The sequence below is a fragment of the Oncorhynchus tshawytscha genome, linkage group LG33 (genome assembly GCF_018296145.1).
Source record: "Oncorhynchus tshawytscha isolate Ot180627B linkage group LG33, Otsh_v2.0, whole genome shotgun sequence".
In the NCBI taxonomy this organism is placed as follows: Eukaryota; Metazoa; Chordata; class Actinopteri; order Salmoniformes; family Salmonidae; genus Oncorhynchus; species Oncorhynchus tshawytscha.
This window is the reverse complement of record NC_056461.1, coordinates 48,538,225-48,553,018: the sequence shown is the minus strand read 5'-3', so window position 1 is coordinate 48,553,018 and position 14,794 is coordinate 48,538,225. Positions and strand designations below refer to the sequence as shown.

The 14,794-nt window shown below is 41.7% G+C and overlaps 1 pseudogene; it reads left to right on the top strand.

Annotated features, from left to right (window-relative positions):
- Positions 1-8,399: 8,399 nt before the first annotated feature.
- LOC112238352 lies at positions 8,400-11,735 on the top strand (annotated as a pseudogene).
- Positions 11,736-14,794: the final 3,059 nt, after the last annotated feature.

The following is a 14,794-nucleotide window of genomic DNA, read 5'->3' as shown; positions in this document are numbered from 1 at the left end:
CTTTGCACCCCATTATTTTTTATTTCTACTTTGCACATTCTTCCATTGCAAAACTACCATTCCAGTGTTTTACTTGCTATATTGTATTTACTTTGCCACCATGGCCTTTTTTTGCCTTTACCTCCCTTCTCACCTCATTTGCTCACATTGTATATAGACTTGTTTATACTGTATTATTGACTGTATGTTTGTTTTACTCCATGTGTAACTCTGTGTCGTTGTATCTGTCGAACTGCTTTGCTTTATCTTGGCCAGGTCGCAAAGGTAAAATAAAAAATAAATAAATAAATAAAAATCACTTAGGTGAACTTTAAAAATATATATATCGATTTTTTGTTTTATTTGTAGACCTTTATTTAAGTCAGGAAAGAACAAATTCTTATTTACAACGACAGCCTAGGAACAGTGGGTTAACTGCCTTGTTCAGGGGCAGAATGATAGATTTTTACCTTGTCAGCTCAGAGATTTGATCTTGCAACCTTTCAGTTACAAGTCCAATGCTCTAACCACTAGGGTACCTGCCACCCCTCCACTCTAACCACTAGGGTACCTGCCACCCCTCCACTCTAACCACTAGGGTACCTGCCACCCCTCTACTCTAACCACTAGGGTACCTACCTCCTCCACACTCTAACCACTAGGCTACCTGCCACCCCTCCACTCTAACCACTAGGTACCTGCCACCCCTCCACTCTAACCACTAGGCTACCTGCCACCCCTCCACTCTAACCACTAGTGTACCTGCCACCCCTCCACTCTAACCACTAGGGTATCTGCCACCCCTCCACTCTAACCACTAGGCTACCTGCCACCCTCCACTCTAACCACTAGGGTACCTGCCACCCCTCCACTCTAACCACTAGGTATCTGCCACCCCTCCACTCTAACCACTAGGCTACCTGCCACCCCTCCACTCTAACCACTAGGGTACCTGCCACCCCTCCACTCTAACCACTAGGGTACCTGCCACCCCAATATACTGTAGTTGGATTTTACCCCTAAATATTTATAGGGGTGCCAATAATTGTGGCACACATGTTATTTATATTTTTTTCACATACATTTTTTTTCAATAATTTTACTTCAATTAAAGGTTACATTTTTTTGTGAATATTTTATTAAATGAAAGACTGACCATTTTGCTCATATTTCCCCAGGGTGCCAATATTAGTGGAAGGCACTGTACAGGAGTTCCAGGATGTTGTCCTTAAAACGTTAGTTTCCCGATTTATCATCTGATGTGCGCGTGCGAAGGATTCAACAACAAAGAGGGTATAAAGAAGAACAATTATTGGACAATTGCCTTTAATAACTGAGCTGCTGGATGCATTATGCGACATAAAGGAGGCCCTCTACTCCCTCGGTAACTTCGCTGTCATCCCACAGTTCCATTTGAAGGTTGATCAAGGAAGTGGTTAATAAACTTTAGCATTATTACACAGCGATTCTAGCTTTGGTAAAGCCTTTGAACCCCCACCCCCAAGATTTTGCTATGATGCACACACACACACACACACGCACACACACACACACACACACACACACACACACACACACACACACACACACACACACACACACACACACACACACACACACACACACACACACATACGCGCACACACACACACGTACACGCACACAGGCACACACTCACGCACGCACGCACACACAGGCACCCCTACACATATGTCATGACGTTGGCCTGGGGGAAGGTTTATGACAGTCATAAATACCTCTTCCCCCCTTTTTCCTCTCTCTACCCTACTGATGTGACATTTGAAAACCCCTTGGTTAACATAGAGATTCTGGGAACATCAAAAGGTGGGGGGGAAATGAACAATATTCTGGTAATCCGACCAATTGAACATATGCGGTGGTACTTAACGAATATGATGTCAGTTCGGTTGTCATCTGAGACATTTTCATCAATGATAAGATGACATAAACTCTACAGTGGAAAGTCTACACATCAGAGTTATCGGATTCACATGGAATTGTTGTTCAATTTAAATGTTTGAATATGAAATTATTTGTGATGAGATTAAATGTGATTTTAGCTTCTAAAATGTGAGAATTGGGTTTTCATAAAATAGGGCTCTGCTCAATCAGTGGCCCGCCCCTGTGAAGGGACGCTCCACTATATAAAGCCTTGACGACAATATAACCTCCTGTTCCGAGGATGTGAGGACGACGGTCCGATGTCAGAATGGTTCAGATAATAACGACAGAACGAAGCCAACATCAGCGTGAGCTTTGGTTGCGAATGGTATGAACTTTGACCTCTTATTCACTAAAGAAGTGATACCTCCTAGCCGTTGAGTTAGCAACAGCAGCTGCAAACGAGGGTTAGGAAGGAACAGACAGAGTATCCCGTCCACCACACAACGACGTTACTACAACGTATCCAATTGACCACCAGAGACATTCTTCAAAGGACAAAGGACTCGGTTTGGCAACATGGCCTTCCATCTACCACCAACCTACTGAAGCGCAGCTCAGAGTAAATATTTATTGCATTTTCCTTTTCCAAATGGGCGGTAATTTAGAATGCATAATATACCATATTTATGATAGCACAGCTTCTTCCTTTGTTACTCAGTCTTCCCGCTCTTTCACTCAAACCCAGCCCTTTTCTTTTGTGTAACAAGCTGTCATATCTGTTCCGCCCGCTAGGAACGTTTTCCTTTATGACGTAATTTGTAATCAAGTTATGATTAATTAGGTGTATGTGTAATTCTGTGTGATTAGTTAGGTATTTAGTAAATAGTAAATAAATAATTTTGTATTGCTGATTCAACTTGTTAGCCAGGGTTTGTGAAGGTAACCAAGAATGTACAACTTTCAGATGAGACTGAATTAAGGTGACGATTAATATTGACTGCTATTGTTGAAAAATATTACGAGGTCTTTAAGAGTTTATTCGGAATATAAATATTATTTCGCGATGCCCCGACTCTCTAGTTAATTACATTTACATGATTAGCTCAATCAGGTAATATTCATCACAGAGAAATTATTTTATAGAATAGCATGTCATATCACTAAGTACGGCATAGCCAAAGTCACATCACGGATATACAGTGAAATGCTTACTGACAAGTTCTTAACCAACAAGCAGTTTTAAGAAAAATACCTACAAAAATAAGAAATAGAAGTAACACATAATTAAAGAGCAGCAGTAAAATAACAATAGCGAGGCTCTACACAGGGGGTACCGATACAGAGTCAAGGTGCGGGGGGCTCCGGTTAGTTGAGGTAATATGCACATGTTGGTACAGTTATTAAAGTGACTACGCATAGACAATAACAGAGAGTAACAGCAGTGTAAAAGTGGGAGGGGGGGGCAATGTAAATGTAAATAGTCTGGGTAGCCATTTGATTAGCTGTTCAGGAGTCTTATGGCTTTGGGGGTAGAAGCTCTTGGGAAGCCTCTTGGACCTAGACTTGACGCTCCGGTACCGCTTGCCATGCTGTAGCAGAGAGAACAGTCTATGACTGGGGTGGCTGGAGTCTTTGACAATTTTTAGGGCCTTCCTCTGACACCTCCTGGTATAGAAGTCCTGGATGGCAGGGAGCTTAGCCCCAGTGATGTACTGGGCCGTTCACACTACCCTCTGTAGTGCCTTGCGGTCGGAAGCCGAGCATTTGCCATACCAGGCAGTGATGCAACCAGTCAGGATGCTCTCGATGGTGCAGCTGTAAAACCTTTTGAGGATCTGAGGATCCATGCCAAATCTTTTCAATCTCCTGAGGGGGAATAGGTTTTGTCATGTCCTCTTCACAACTGTCTTGGTGTGTTTGGACCATGTTAGTTTGTTGGTGATGTGGACACGCTGAGCTGTAGTCTCTGAATACAATTATTACATAGGTGTTCCTTTTGTCCAGGTGTGAGAGGGTGTGTGGTGCAATAGCGATTGCATCATCTGTTTGGGTGGTATGCAAAATTGGAGTGGGTCTAGGGTTTCTGGGATAATGGTGTTGATGTGAGCCATTACCAGCCTTTCAAAGGACTTCATGGCTACAGACGTGAGTGCTACGGGTCGGTAGTCATTTAGGCAGGTTACCTTGGTGTTCTTCGGCACAGGGACTATGGTGGTCTGCTTGAAACATGTTGGTATTACAGACTGAGTCAGGAACAGGTTGAAAATATCAGTGAAGACACTTACCAGTTAGTCAGCGCATGCCCGGAGTACACGTCCTAGTTATCCGCCTGGTCCCTTTGGCTTTGTGAATGTTGACCTGTTTAAAGGTCACATCGGCTGCCGAGAGCGTGATCACACAGTCGTCTGGTCTTGAATGAGGAGGTGTGTCCAAAACCGTTGTCTAGGACATTTGAGGTGAGCCTAAAGTTGCTCTGTCATTCGACAGATACAGCTGGATCTCTAGTCTAGTCTAGTGGTTTTCAGTCAAAAGTTTGGACACACCTATTCTGAATGGTGAGCTAAAGTTCTATCTAAAGTCCTAATCTAAAGTTGTTCTGACAGAATGCTTTCTCTTTCTCTCGCTCGCACGCACGCACGCACACACACACACACACACACACACACACATTGCCCCTTCAGCTCACAGTATAGCATGCATTATTCCCCAGACAGAGCACAAGGTCAGAGACAGACACAGAGCTGCTGAGATGGGAGTGGTAGAAAATGGCTTCTGAAAGACTCTCTCTCTCTCTCTCTCTCTCTCTCTCTCTCTCTCTCTCTCTCACACACACACACAATCACACATACAATCACAATCACAGAGGGACAGAGACAGGAGTGGTTGTAAATAACCGTTAAAAGCTTGGGGTCTGGTAAGGATGAGTAGATGTGGCTACCTGACATGGGAGGGAATTTAGGATATGGAGGGGAGATAGGAGAAGGGACAGAGACAGAGAGACAAAGAGACAAAGAGAGAGACAGAGAGAGAGACAGAGAGAGAGAGAGAGACAGAGAGAGACAGAGAGAGAGACAGAGAGAGAGAGAGAGAGACAGAGAGAGAGAGAGAGAGAAAGAGAGAGAGAGAGAGAGAGAGACAGAGAGAGAGAGAGACAAAGAGAGAAAGAGAGAGAAAGACAGAGACAAAGAGAGAGACAAAGAGAGAGACAGAGAGAGAGACAGAGAGACACAAAGAGAGAGACAAAGAGAGAGAGAGAGAGAGAGAGAGAGAGAGAGAGAGAGAGAGAGAGAGAGAGAGAGACAAAGAGAGAGACAAAGAGAGAGACAGAGAGAGACAACCAGAGAGACAAAGAGCGAGACAAAGAGAGAGACAGAGAGAGAGAGAGAGAGAGAGAGAGAGAGAGAGAGAGAGAGAGAGACAGAGAGACAGAGAGAGAGAGAGAGAGACAAAGAGAGAGACAAAGAGAGAGACAGAGAGAGAGAGAGAGAGACAGAGAGAGAGACAGAGAGAGAGACAGAGAGAGAGAGAGAGAGAGAGAGAGAGAGAGAGAGAGAGAGAGAGAGAGAGACAAAGAGAGACAGAGAGAGAGAGAGAGAGAGAGAGAAAGAGACAAAGAGAGAGACAGAGAGAACCAATCTTATTTATGCTTATTTTATTTCCCTTGTGTACTTTAACCATTTGTACATTGTTACAACACTGTATATATATAATATGACATTTGTAATGTCTTTATTGTTTTGAAATTTCTGTATGTGTAATGTTTACTGTTCATTTTTATTGTTTATTTCACTTTTGTATATTATCTACCTCACTTGCTTTGGCAATGTTAACACATGTTTCCCATGCCAATAAAGCCCCTTGAATTGAATTGAGTGAGAAAAGAGAGAGACAGAGAGACAGAGAGAGAGACAGAGAGAGAGAGAGAGAGAGAGAGAGAGAGAGAGAAAGAGAGACAGAGAGAGAGACAGAGAGACAGAGAGAGAGAGACAGAGAGAGAGAGAGAGACTTAACAGTATATTTGCCCTGCACACCCTAATTGACAACCAAACAAACCAAAACAAAGGCAAAACAAAGGCAAAGTCTTCTCATGCTTTGTTGATTTCAAAAAAGCCTTCGACTCAATTTGGCATGAGGGTCTGCTATACAAATTGATGGAAAGTGGTGTTGGGGGTAAAACATACGACATCATAAAATCCATGTACACAAACAACAAGTGTGCGGTTAAAATTGGCAAAAAACACACACATTTCTTCACACAGGGTCGTGGGGTTAGACAGGGATGCAGCTTAAGCCCCACCCTCTTCAACATATATATCAACGAATTGGCGCGGACACTAGAAAAGTCTGCAGCACCCGGCCTCACCCTGCTAGAATCCGAAGTCAAATGTCTGCTGTTTGCTGATGATCTGGTGCTTCTGTCACCAACCAAGGAGGGCCTACAGCAGCACCTAGATCTTATGCACAGATTCTGTCAGACCTGGGCCCTAACAGTAAATCTCAGTAAAACCAAAATAATGGTGTTCCAAAAAAGGTCCAGTCACCAGGACCACAAATACAAATACAAATTCCATCTAGACACTGTTGTCCTAGAGCACACAAAAAACTATACATACCTCGGCCTAAACATCAGCGCCACAGGTAACTTCCACAAAGCTGTGAACAATCTGAGAGACAAGGCAAGAAGGGCATTCTATGCCATCAAAAGGAACATAAATTTCAACATACCAATTAGGATCTGGCTAATAATACTTGAATCAGTCATAGAGCCCATTGCCCTTTATGGTTGTGAGGTCTGGGGTCCGCTCACCAACCAAGACTTCACAAAATGGGACAAACACCAAATTGAGACTCTGCACGCAGAATTCTGCTAAAAATATCCTCCGTGTACAACGTAGAACACCAAATAATGCACGCAGAGCAGAATTAGGCCAATACCCACTAATGATCAAAATCCAGAAAAGAGACGTTAAATTCTATAACCACTTAAAAGGAAGTGATTCCCAAACCTTCCACAACAAAGCCATCACCTACAGAGAGATGAACCTGGAGAAGAGTCCCTTAAGCAAGCTGGTCCTGGGGCTCTGTTCACAAACACAAACACACCCTACAGAGCCCCAGGACAGCAGCACAATTAGACCCAACCAAATCATGAGAAAACAAAAAGATAATTAATTGACACATTGGAAAGAATTAACAAGAAAACAGAGCAAACTAGAATGCTATTTGGCCCTAAGCAGAGAGTACACCGCGGCAGAATACCTGACCACTGTGACTGTCCCAAAATTAAGGAAAGCTTTGACTATGTACAGACTCGGTGAGTATAGCCTTGCTATTGCGAAAGGCCGCTGTAGGCAGACATGGCTCTCAAGAGAAGACAGGCTATGTGCTCACTGCCCACAAAATGAGGTGGAAACTGAGCTGCACTTCCTAACCTCCTGCCCAATGTATGACCATATTAGAGAGACATATTTCCCTCAGATTACACAGATCCACAAAGAATTCGAAAACAAATCCAATTTTGATAAACTCCCATATCTACTGGGTGAAATTCCACAGTGTGCCATCATAGCAGCAAGATGTGTGACCTGTTGCCACAAGAAAAGGGCAACCAGTGAAGAACAAACACCATTGTATATACAACCCATATTTATGCTTATTTATTTTATCTTGTGTCCTTTACCATTTGTACATTGTTAAAACACTGTATATATATAATATGACATTTGTAATGTCTTTATTGTTTTGAAACTTCTGTATGTGTAATGTTTACTGTTAATTTTGATTGTTTATTTCACTTTATATATTCACTTTATATATTATCTACCTCACTTGCTTTGGCAATGTTAACACATGTTTCCCATGCCAATAAAGCCCTTGAATTGAATTGAATTGAATTGAATTGAATTGAGAGAGAGAGAGAGAGAGAGAGAGAGAGAGAAAAGGATTTGTTTCTAGCCAGCTGTTCAGATGGGTTTTCAACTTTCTCCATGAAGTTCATAATTATTCGGCCATCATCTCTGAGTTGCTCACCTCTTAAACATCACTAAGAGCAGAACACACACACCACCCTGCAGGCACAAAGACCCCCTCCACACCACACACACACACACACACACACACACACACACACACACACACACACACACACACACACACACACACACACACACACACACACACACACACACACACACACAGGAGCACCTTGTACATACACACACACCACCACACTGGATGTGCCCCACACGTCTTCAGGAAATCAAAACGTAACATTTCTTTTGGACTTTCGTTTCTGTTCATTTGGGTGGAGCAGGAGGAGGAAGTGGAGGTGCCGAACTGAATTTGCCCCAATAGAAACTCACATTTTTTAAATATTGTTTGCTACACTGTGCACTAATGAATACACCCCAAGTCTTTATTATAGCAGAGGAAAAGGAATTGAGCCACAGCAGACCGACAGACACCTTGTTATCCTGATCAAGTTATATATTGAGTTGAAATTCTCCAACTGAACCATGTCTGGAAACAAGAAAGGTAAGACCAACTTTCATCATTCACATAAAACACATTTACTGTAAATATTTAAATACGATCATGTTTTCTTTTTAAAATTATTATTTATTTATTTTTACTTTTCTAAAAAAAAAATATTGTTTTCTATTTTAAAAATATAAGCAAAATTGTATTTTGTAGTAACTTGTACTATTGTGACTGGGTTAATTGAAAGGAAATTTTAATAATTTCTGGAAAAACCTTTTTAATGTTTTTGTTTAAAAAAACAAAAACAAAATTCTCCTCCATGTACTGCTGACCAATCAAAGTAATTCAAAACAACTTCCAAAACTACATAACAAAAGATCAGAAAATGTATATATATATAATTTTTTTTTCAATTCCTGAAAAGTTGACTTTTTCGAGGACACTTGGTGATTGGCTTTTGTAAATTAATATAAATTAATATTAGTCGCATTGCATTGACAAGTGGTTGTTCGCCACAATGACTGTGAAGTCGGGCACCATGTTGTTATAACACGATGTGGGGTGTATTTTGGACCAACTTTTTTATTCAATGTTGTAATTTTTTGGGGCAAAAGATGGGATGATAGTCAGAATATTATACGATGGGTTCTGGTTCAGTAATCAGAATATGATAGGATGGGTTCTGGTTCAGTAATCAGGATGTAATATGATAGGATGGGTTCTGGTTCAGTAATCAGGATGTAATATGATAGGATGGGTTCTAAATTGGATACAAAAAGATGGGTCCTGGTTCAGTTTTATTTATTTCACCTTTATTTAACCAGGTAGGCTAGTTGAGAACAAGTTCGACACGAACAACACAGAGTTACACATTGACTAAAACAAACATACAGTCAATAATACAGTAGAAAAATGAGTCTATATACAATGTGACCAAATGAGGTGAGATAAGGGAGGTAAAGGTAAAAAAAAGGCCATGGTGGCGAAGTAAATACAATATAGCAAGTAAAACACTGGAATGGTTGATTTGCAGTGGAAGCATGTGCAAAGCAGAGAGAGAAATAATGGGGTGCAAATGAGCAAAATAAATAAATACAGTAGGGGGAGAGGTAGTTGTTTGGGCTAAATTATAGATGGGCTATGTACAGGTGCAGTAATCTGTGAGCTGCTCTGACAGTTGGTGCTTAAAGCTAGTGAGGGAGATAAGTGTTTCCAGTTTCAGAGATTTTTTGCAGTTCGTTCCAGTCATTGGGAGCAGAGAACTGGAAGGAGAGGCGGTCAAAGAAAGAATTGGTTTTGGGGGTGACCAGAAAGATACCTGCTGGAGCGTGTGCTACAGGTGGGAGATGCTATGGTGACCAGCGAGCTGTGATAAGGGGGGACTTTACCTAGCAGGGTCTTGTAGATGACATGGAGCCAGTGGGTTTGGCGACGAGTATGAAGCGAGGGCCAGCCAACGAGAGCGTACAGGTCGCAGTGGTGGGTAGTATATGGGGCTTTGGTGACAAAACGGATGGCACTGTGATAGACTGCATCCAGTTTGCTGAGTAGAGTGTTGGAGGCTATTTTGTAAATGACATCACCGAAGTCGAGGATTGGTAGGATGGTCAGTTTTATGAGGGTATGTTTGGCAGCATGAGTGAAGGAGGCCTTGTTGTGAAATAGGGAGCCAATTCTAGATTTAACTTTGGATTGGAGATGTTTGATGTGAGTCTGGAAGGAGAGTTTACAGTCTAACCAGACACCTAAGTATTTGTAGTTGTCTACATATTCTAAGACAGAACCGTCCAGAGTAGTGATGTTGGACGGGCGGGCAGGTGCAGGTAGCGATCGGTTGAAGAGCATGCATTTAGTTTTACTTGTATTTAAGAGCAATTGGAGGCCACGGAAGGAGAGTTATGGCATTGAAGCTCGTCTGGAGGTTAGTTAACACAGTGTCCAAAGAAGGGCCAGAAGTATACAGAATGGTGTCGTCTGTGTAGAGGTGGATCAGAGACTCACCAGCAGCAAGAGCGACATCATTGATGTATACAGAGAAGAGAGTCAGCCTGAGAATTGAACCCTGTGGCACCCCCATAGAGACTGCCAGAGGCCCTCCGATTTGACACACTGAACTCTATCAAAGAAATAGTTGGTGAACCAGGCGAGGCAATCATTTGAGAAACCAAGGCTATCGAGTCTGCCGATGAGGATGTGGTGATTGACAGAGTCGAAAGCCTTGGCCAGGTCAATGAATATGGCTGCACAGTATTGTCTCTTATCGATGGCGGTTAAGATATCGTTTAGGACCTTGAGCGTGGCTGAGGTGCACCCTTGACCAGCTCTGAAACCAGATTGCATAGCGGAGAAGGTGCGGTGGGATTCGAAATGGTCGGTAATCTGTTTGTTGACTTGGCTTTCGAAAACCTTAGAAAGGCAGGGTAGGATAGATATACGTAGGTCTGTAGCAGTTTGGGTCAAGATCCCCCTTTGAAGAGGGGGATGACCGCAGCTGCTTTCCAATCTTTGGGAATCTCAGATGACACGAAATAGAGGTTGAACAGGCTAGTAGTAGGGGTTGGAACAATTTCGGCAGATAATTTTTTAGAAAGAAAGAGTCCAGATTGATCCAGACTTAAGAATGGGAAATGATACAATGATTTATAAAAGTTCAAAAATAAAAAGTTTAAAGATCATCGAACAATATTATAGCAAGTGAAGGTATATTTTTTGTGGACTTCAGTGTAGTTTTTACAGATGTCTCCGTTTATCTCCCTTTATCTCCGTTTATCTCCCTTTATCTCCCTTTATCTCCCTACAGGACCCCCCACCACTTCTCAAAAGCACCAGAGCTTTGTCACAGAGCCAATGGGAAACCGGTCTGTGAGGGACGTACCCGGGATTGGACCCGCACACGGCCGCACGTTGGAGGAGAGGGGCATGCCTAGGTAGGAATATTCTCGGTAATATAAAAGATGTACCAGGAATTTTGTAAACTTGATTGAATTTCGGGGGATTTTTCTACCTTGTAAAAAATATACAAAAATAATACATTTTTTTCATATGAAGAAAATATCATTTAAAAATGTAAGTGCTCAATGGGCTCTCGTCAAAAGCCGTATAAGATTAAGGATAAGTTAACATTTCAGATGCAACCATAGTTTCAGAGAATTCTAGGAGAGGAAGGAGAGTTTAGCTCACAGTTTGTGAAGTCCACAATTTCCAAGCGTATTAGGGATAGTTTTTTGCCTCTTCTCCGTACAGGGCTGACCAGTTGTTGGGTGATTACCTGAAGAGAGGTCGGGACAAAGGCCAGTTCCAGGAAAATCTGAAAGAATACCACAACGCCAAGCAGCAATGGAATGAGAGAGTGGACCGACAACAACATGTAGAGGAGAGCAGACAGTCACCTCTTTGTTGTCTTTCCTTCTCTCTCTCAGGCAAAAATATTTGTTTTTCATGTATTCTCTTGTGGAATAAATTTGCAATGAAATTGTTTTCCGTCTTTGTCCTGGTGTATTCTCAAGAGTCAACATATAGACGCCCTGGTGGAGAAACAGTCTTAAACTTTTATCTTCAAATCTAAATTCTATTTTGGTATTGTTACAGGTATTAAATACTACACTTTTGATACTTGATTTATATCATTTACAGAGATTTTTTTTCCGTAAGGAGACTAATGCAATAACGCTTCTACATTGCTTCACATTCACCCTAGAGCATTTAACACCTGGGGTGGTTTCCCTCCCTTCGTGTGTTTCCTTTGTTACCCGGAAAAGAAACTGAAGGAAACAGAAGGTGAGAAATAAACCCACTGTAACGTCCGTTGGTGGAAGAAGGTGAGGACCAATGTGCAGCGTGGTATGTGTTCATCATTTATTAAATAGTAACAAGTAACAAAAACCACAACCGAACCAGCTCCGTCAGGTACAAAACAGAAAGCAACTACCCACAAACACCAGGGGGGAACAGGCTACCTAAGTATGGTTCTCAATCAGAGACAATGATAGACAGCTGCCTCTGATTGGGAACCATACCAGCCAAACGCATAGAAAACATAGAAAAACAACATAGAATGCCCACCCCAACTCACGCCCAACTCACGCCCCGACGAAAACACAAAATAGAGACATGACAAAGGAACTAAGGTCAGGGCGTGACACTCACACTCTTTCTTTCCGTCTTCAAACAGTTTTGAACAAACACATTTCTTAAAAAATGTGGAGAAGCAAGAGAGAGAGAGAGAGAGAGAGAGAGAGAGAGAGAGACAGAGAGAGAGAGAGAGAGAGACCTAGCTAGCTATATTTCATAGTATTTTTTTTCTCACTTTTACTTACTTAGCTAGCTAGCTAGTTTAGCCTACTCATACACTCGGCTCAAACAGATAGCTAGCTGGTTATGGTTATCAAACAGAGAGGGATGCTATGTTAGCTAGCTGGCTATGGTTATCAAACAGAGAGGGATGCTATGTTAGCTAGCTGGCTAAGGTTATCCAACAGAGAGGGATGCTATGTTAGCTATTGCTATCCAACACTGGTTCTCTTCCAAGTCAAGTTAAGCTTTTGTTTTATTAATTTGAAAATGTAAAATGATATTTTTAGGAGATAGATTAGCTTTAATATTGTTCAATAGAAAAAAACAATGCGATTAATGACAATTTTAAAAGTTTCTATGAAAATGTAGATCAGAATCAAACAGCGGGATTGGTTCTACAACCTTCTCAGACTCAACAGTAACTCTGTATTATCAGCCGTCCCCCCAAAAAATAAAAAATAAAAATAATTATAAACAAAGTTCCTCAAATTTTAAAAAAATGTACTTTTTCCCTTTGTAGCTCGTGTAGCTCGTGATTGTCAATACGATATCATCAATAATGGCTGTTGATGCCGAAAAGGTTTTAAATCGTCTTGTATGGCCTTTTTTATTCAAAACTTTGTAAGCTTTCAACTTTCCAGCTGAAATAATAAATGTAATAAAAATATTGTATAAATATCCTAAAGCAAAAAGATACACAAATAATACAATAACTGATGAAATAATACAATATATGATGAAATAATACAATATATGATTATGCTTTAGAAAGGGACACAAGATAGGGATATCCTCTCTCTCCACTACTGTCTCTCCACTACTGTCCTCTCTCTCCACTACTGTCTCTCTCTCCACTACTGTCCTCTCTCTCCACTGCTGTCTCTCTCTCCACTACTGTCTCTCTCTCCACTACTGTCCTCTCTCTCCACTACTGTCTCTCTCTCCACTACTGTCTCTCTCCACTACTGTCCTCTCTCTCTACTACTGTCTCTCTCTCCACTACTGTCCTCTCTCTCCACTACTGTCCTCTCTCTCCACTACTGTCCTCTCTCTCCACTACTGTCTCTCTCTCCACTACTGTCCTCTCTCTCCACTACTGTCCTCTCTCTCCACTACTGTCCTCTCTCTCCACTACTGTCCTCTCTCTCCACTACTGTCTCTCTCTCCACTACTGTCCTCTCTCTCCACTACGGTCTCTCTCTCCACTGCTGTCCTCTCTCCACTACTGTCTCTCTCTCCACTACTGTCCTCTCTCTCCACTGCTGTCTCTCTCTCCACTACTGTCCTCTCTCTCCACTGCTGTCTCTCTCTCCACTACTGTCTCTCTCTCCACTACTGTCCTCTCTCTCCACTACTGTCTCTCTCCACTACTGTCCTCTCTCTCCACTACTGTCCTCTCTCTCCACTACTGTCTCTCTCCACTACTGTCCTCTCTCTCCACTACTGTCTCTCTCTCCACTACTGTCCTCTCTCTCCACTACTGTCCTCTCTCTCCACTACTATCTCTCTCTCCACTACTGTCTCTCTCTCCACTACTGTCTCTCTCTCTCCACTACTGTCTCTCTCTCTCCACTACTGTCTCTCTCTCCACTACTGTCTCTCTCCTCCTGTTTGCACTTGCAATTGAACCGCTTGCAGAAATAATTAGACCGGCCTGAAATGTAACAGGTATCGGTTTTGGTAAACATGAATATAAAGTAAACTTATTTCCCCCCCAAAAATAAATAATACATAGGAAAATAATACGATAGGAAAAATTCAAAATAATAACTCCCGATTTTTTAACAATCCTATAAGTGTACCGTACCACAAAAAATATGAAATACTTAGGATGACAACAGACAACACATATATATAAAGGTAACTTTATTCCATCACTCAACAATATGAAAACAGATTTCATTTATAATAATACTCTTCCCATAAATCTTACAGGTAAAAATAACCCTCTTTAGAACAGCATAGCTGACAAAGTAAAAAAAACAGACTTATAACAGACTTTAAATGGGAAAATGAAATTCATAGAATAAGAAGGAAAGTTTTACATCTTCCTAAGTGGCTTTAAACTTCCAGACTTGGAATTCTATTCGTTTGGAATTCTATTCGCTTGGAATTCTATTCGTTTGGAATTCTATTC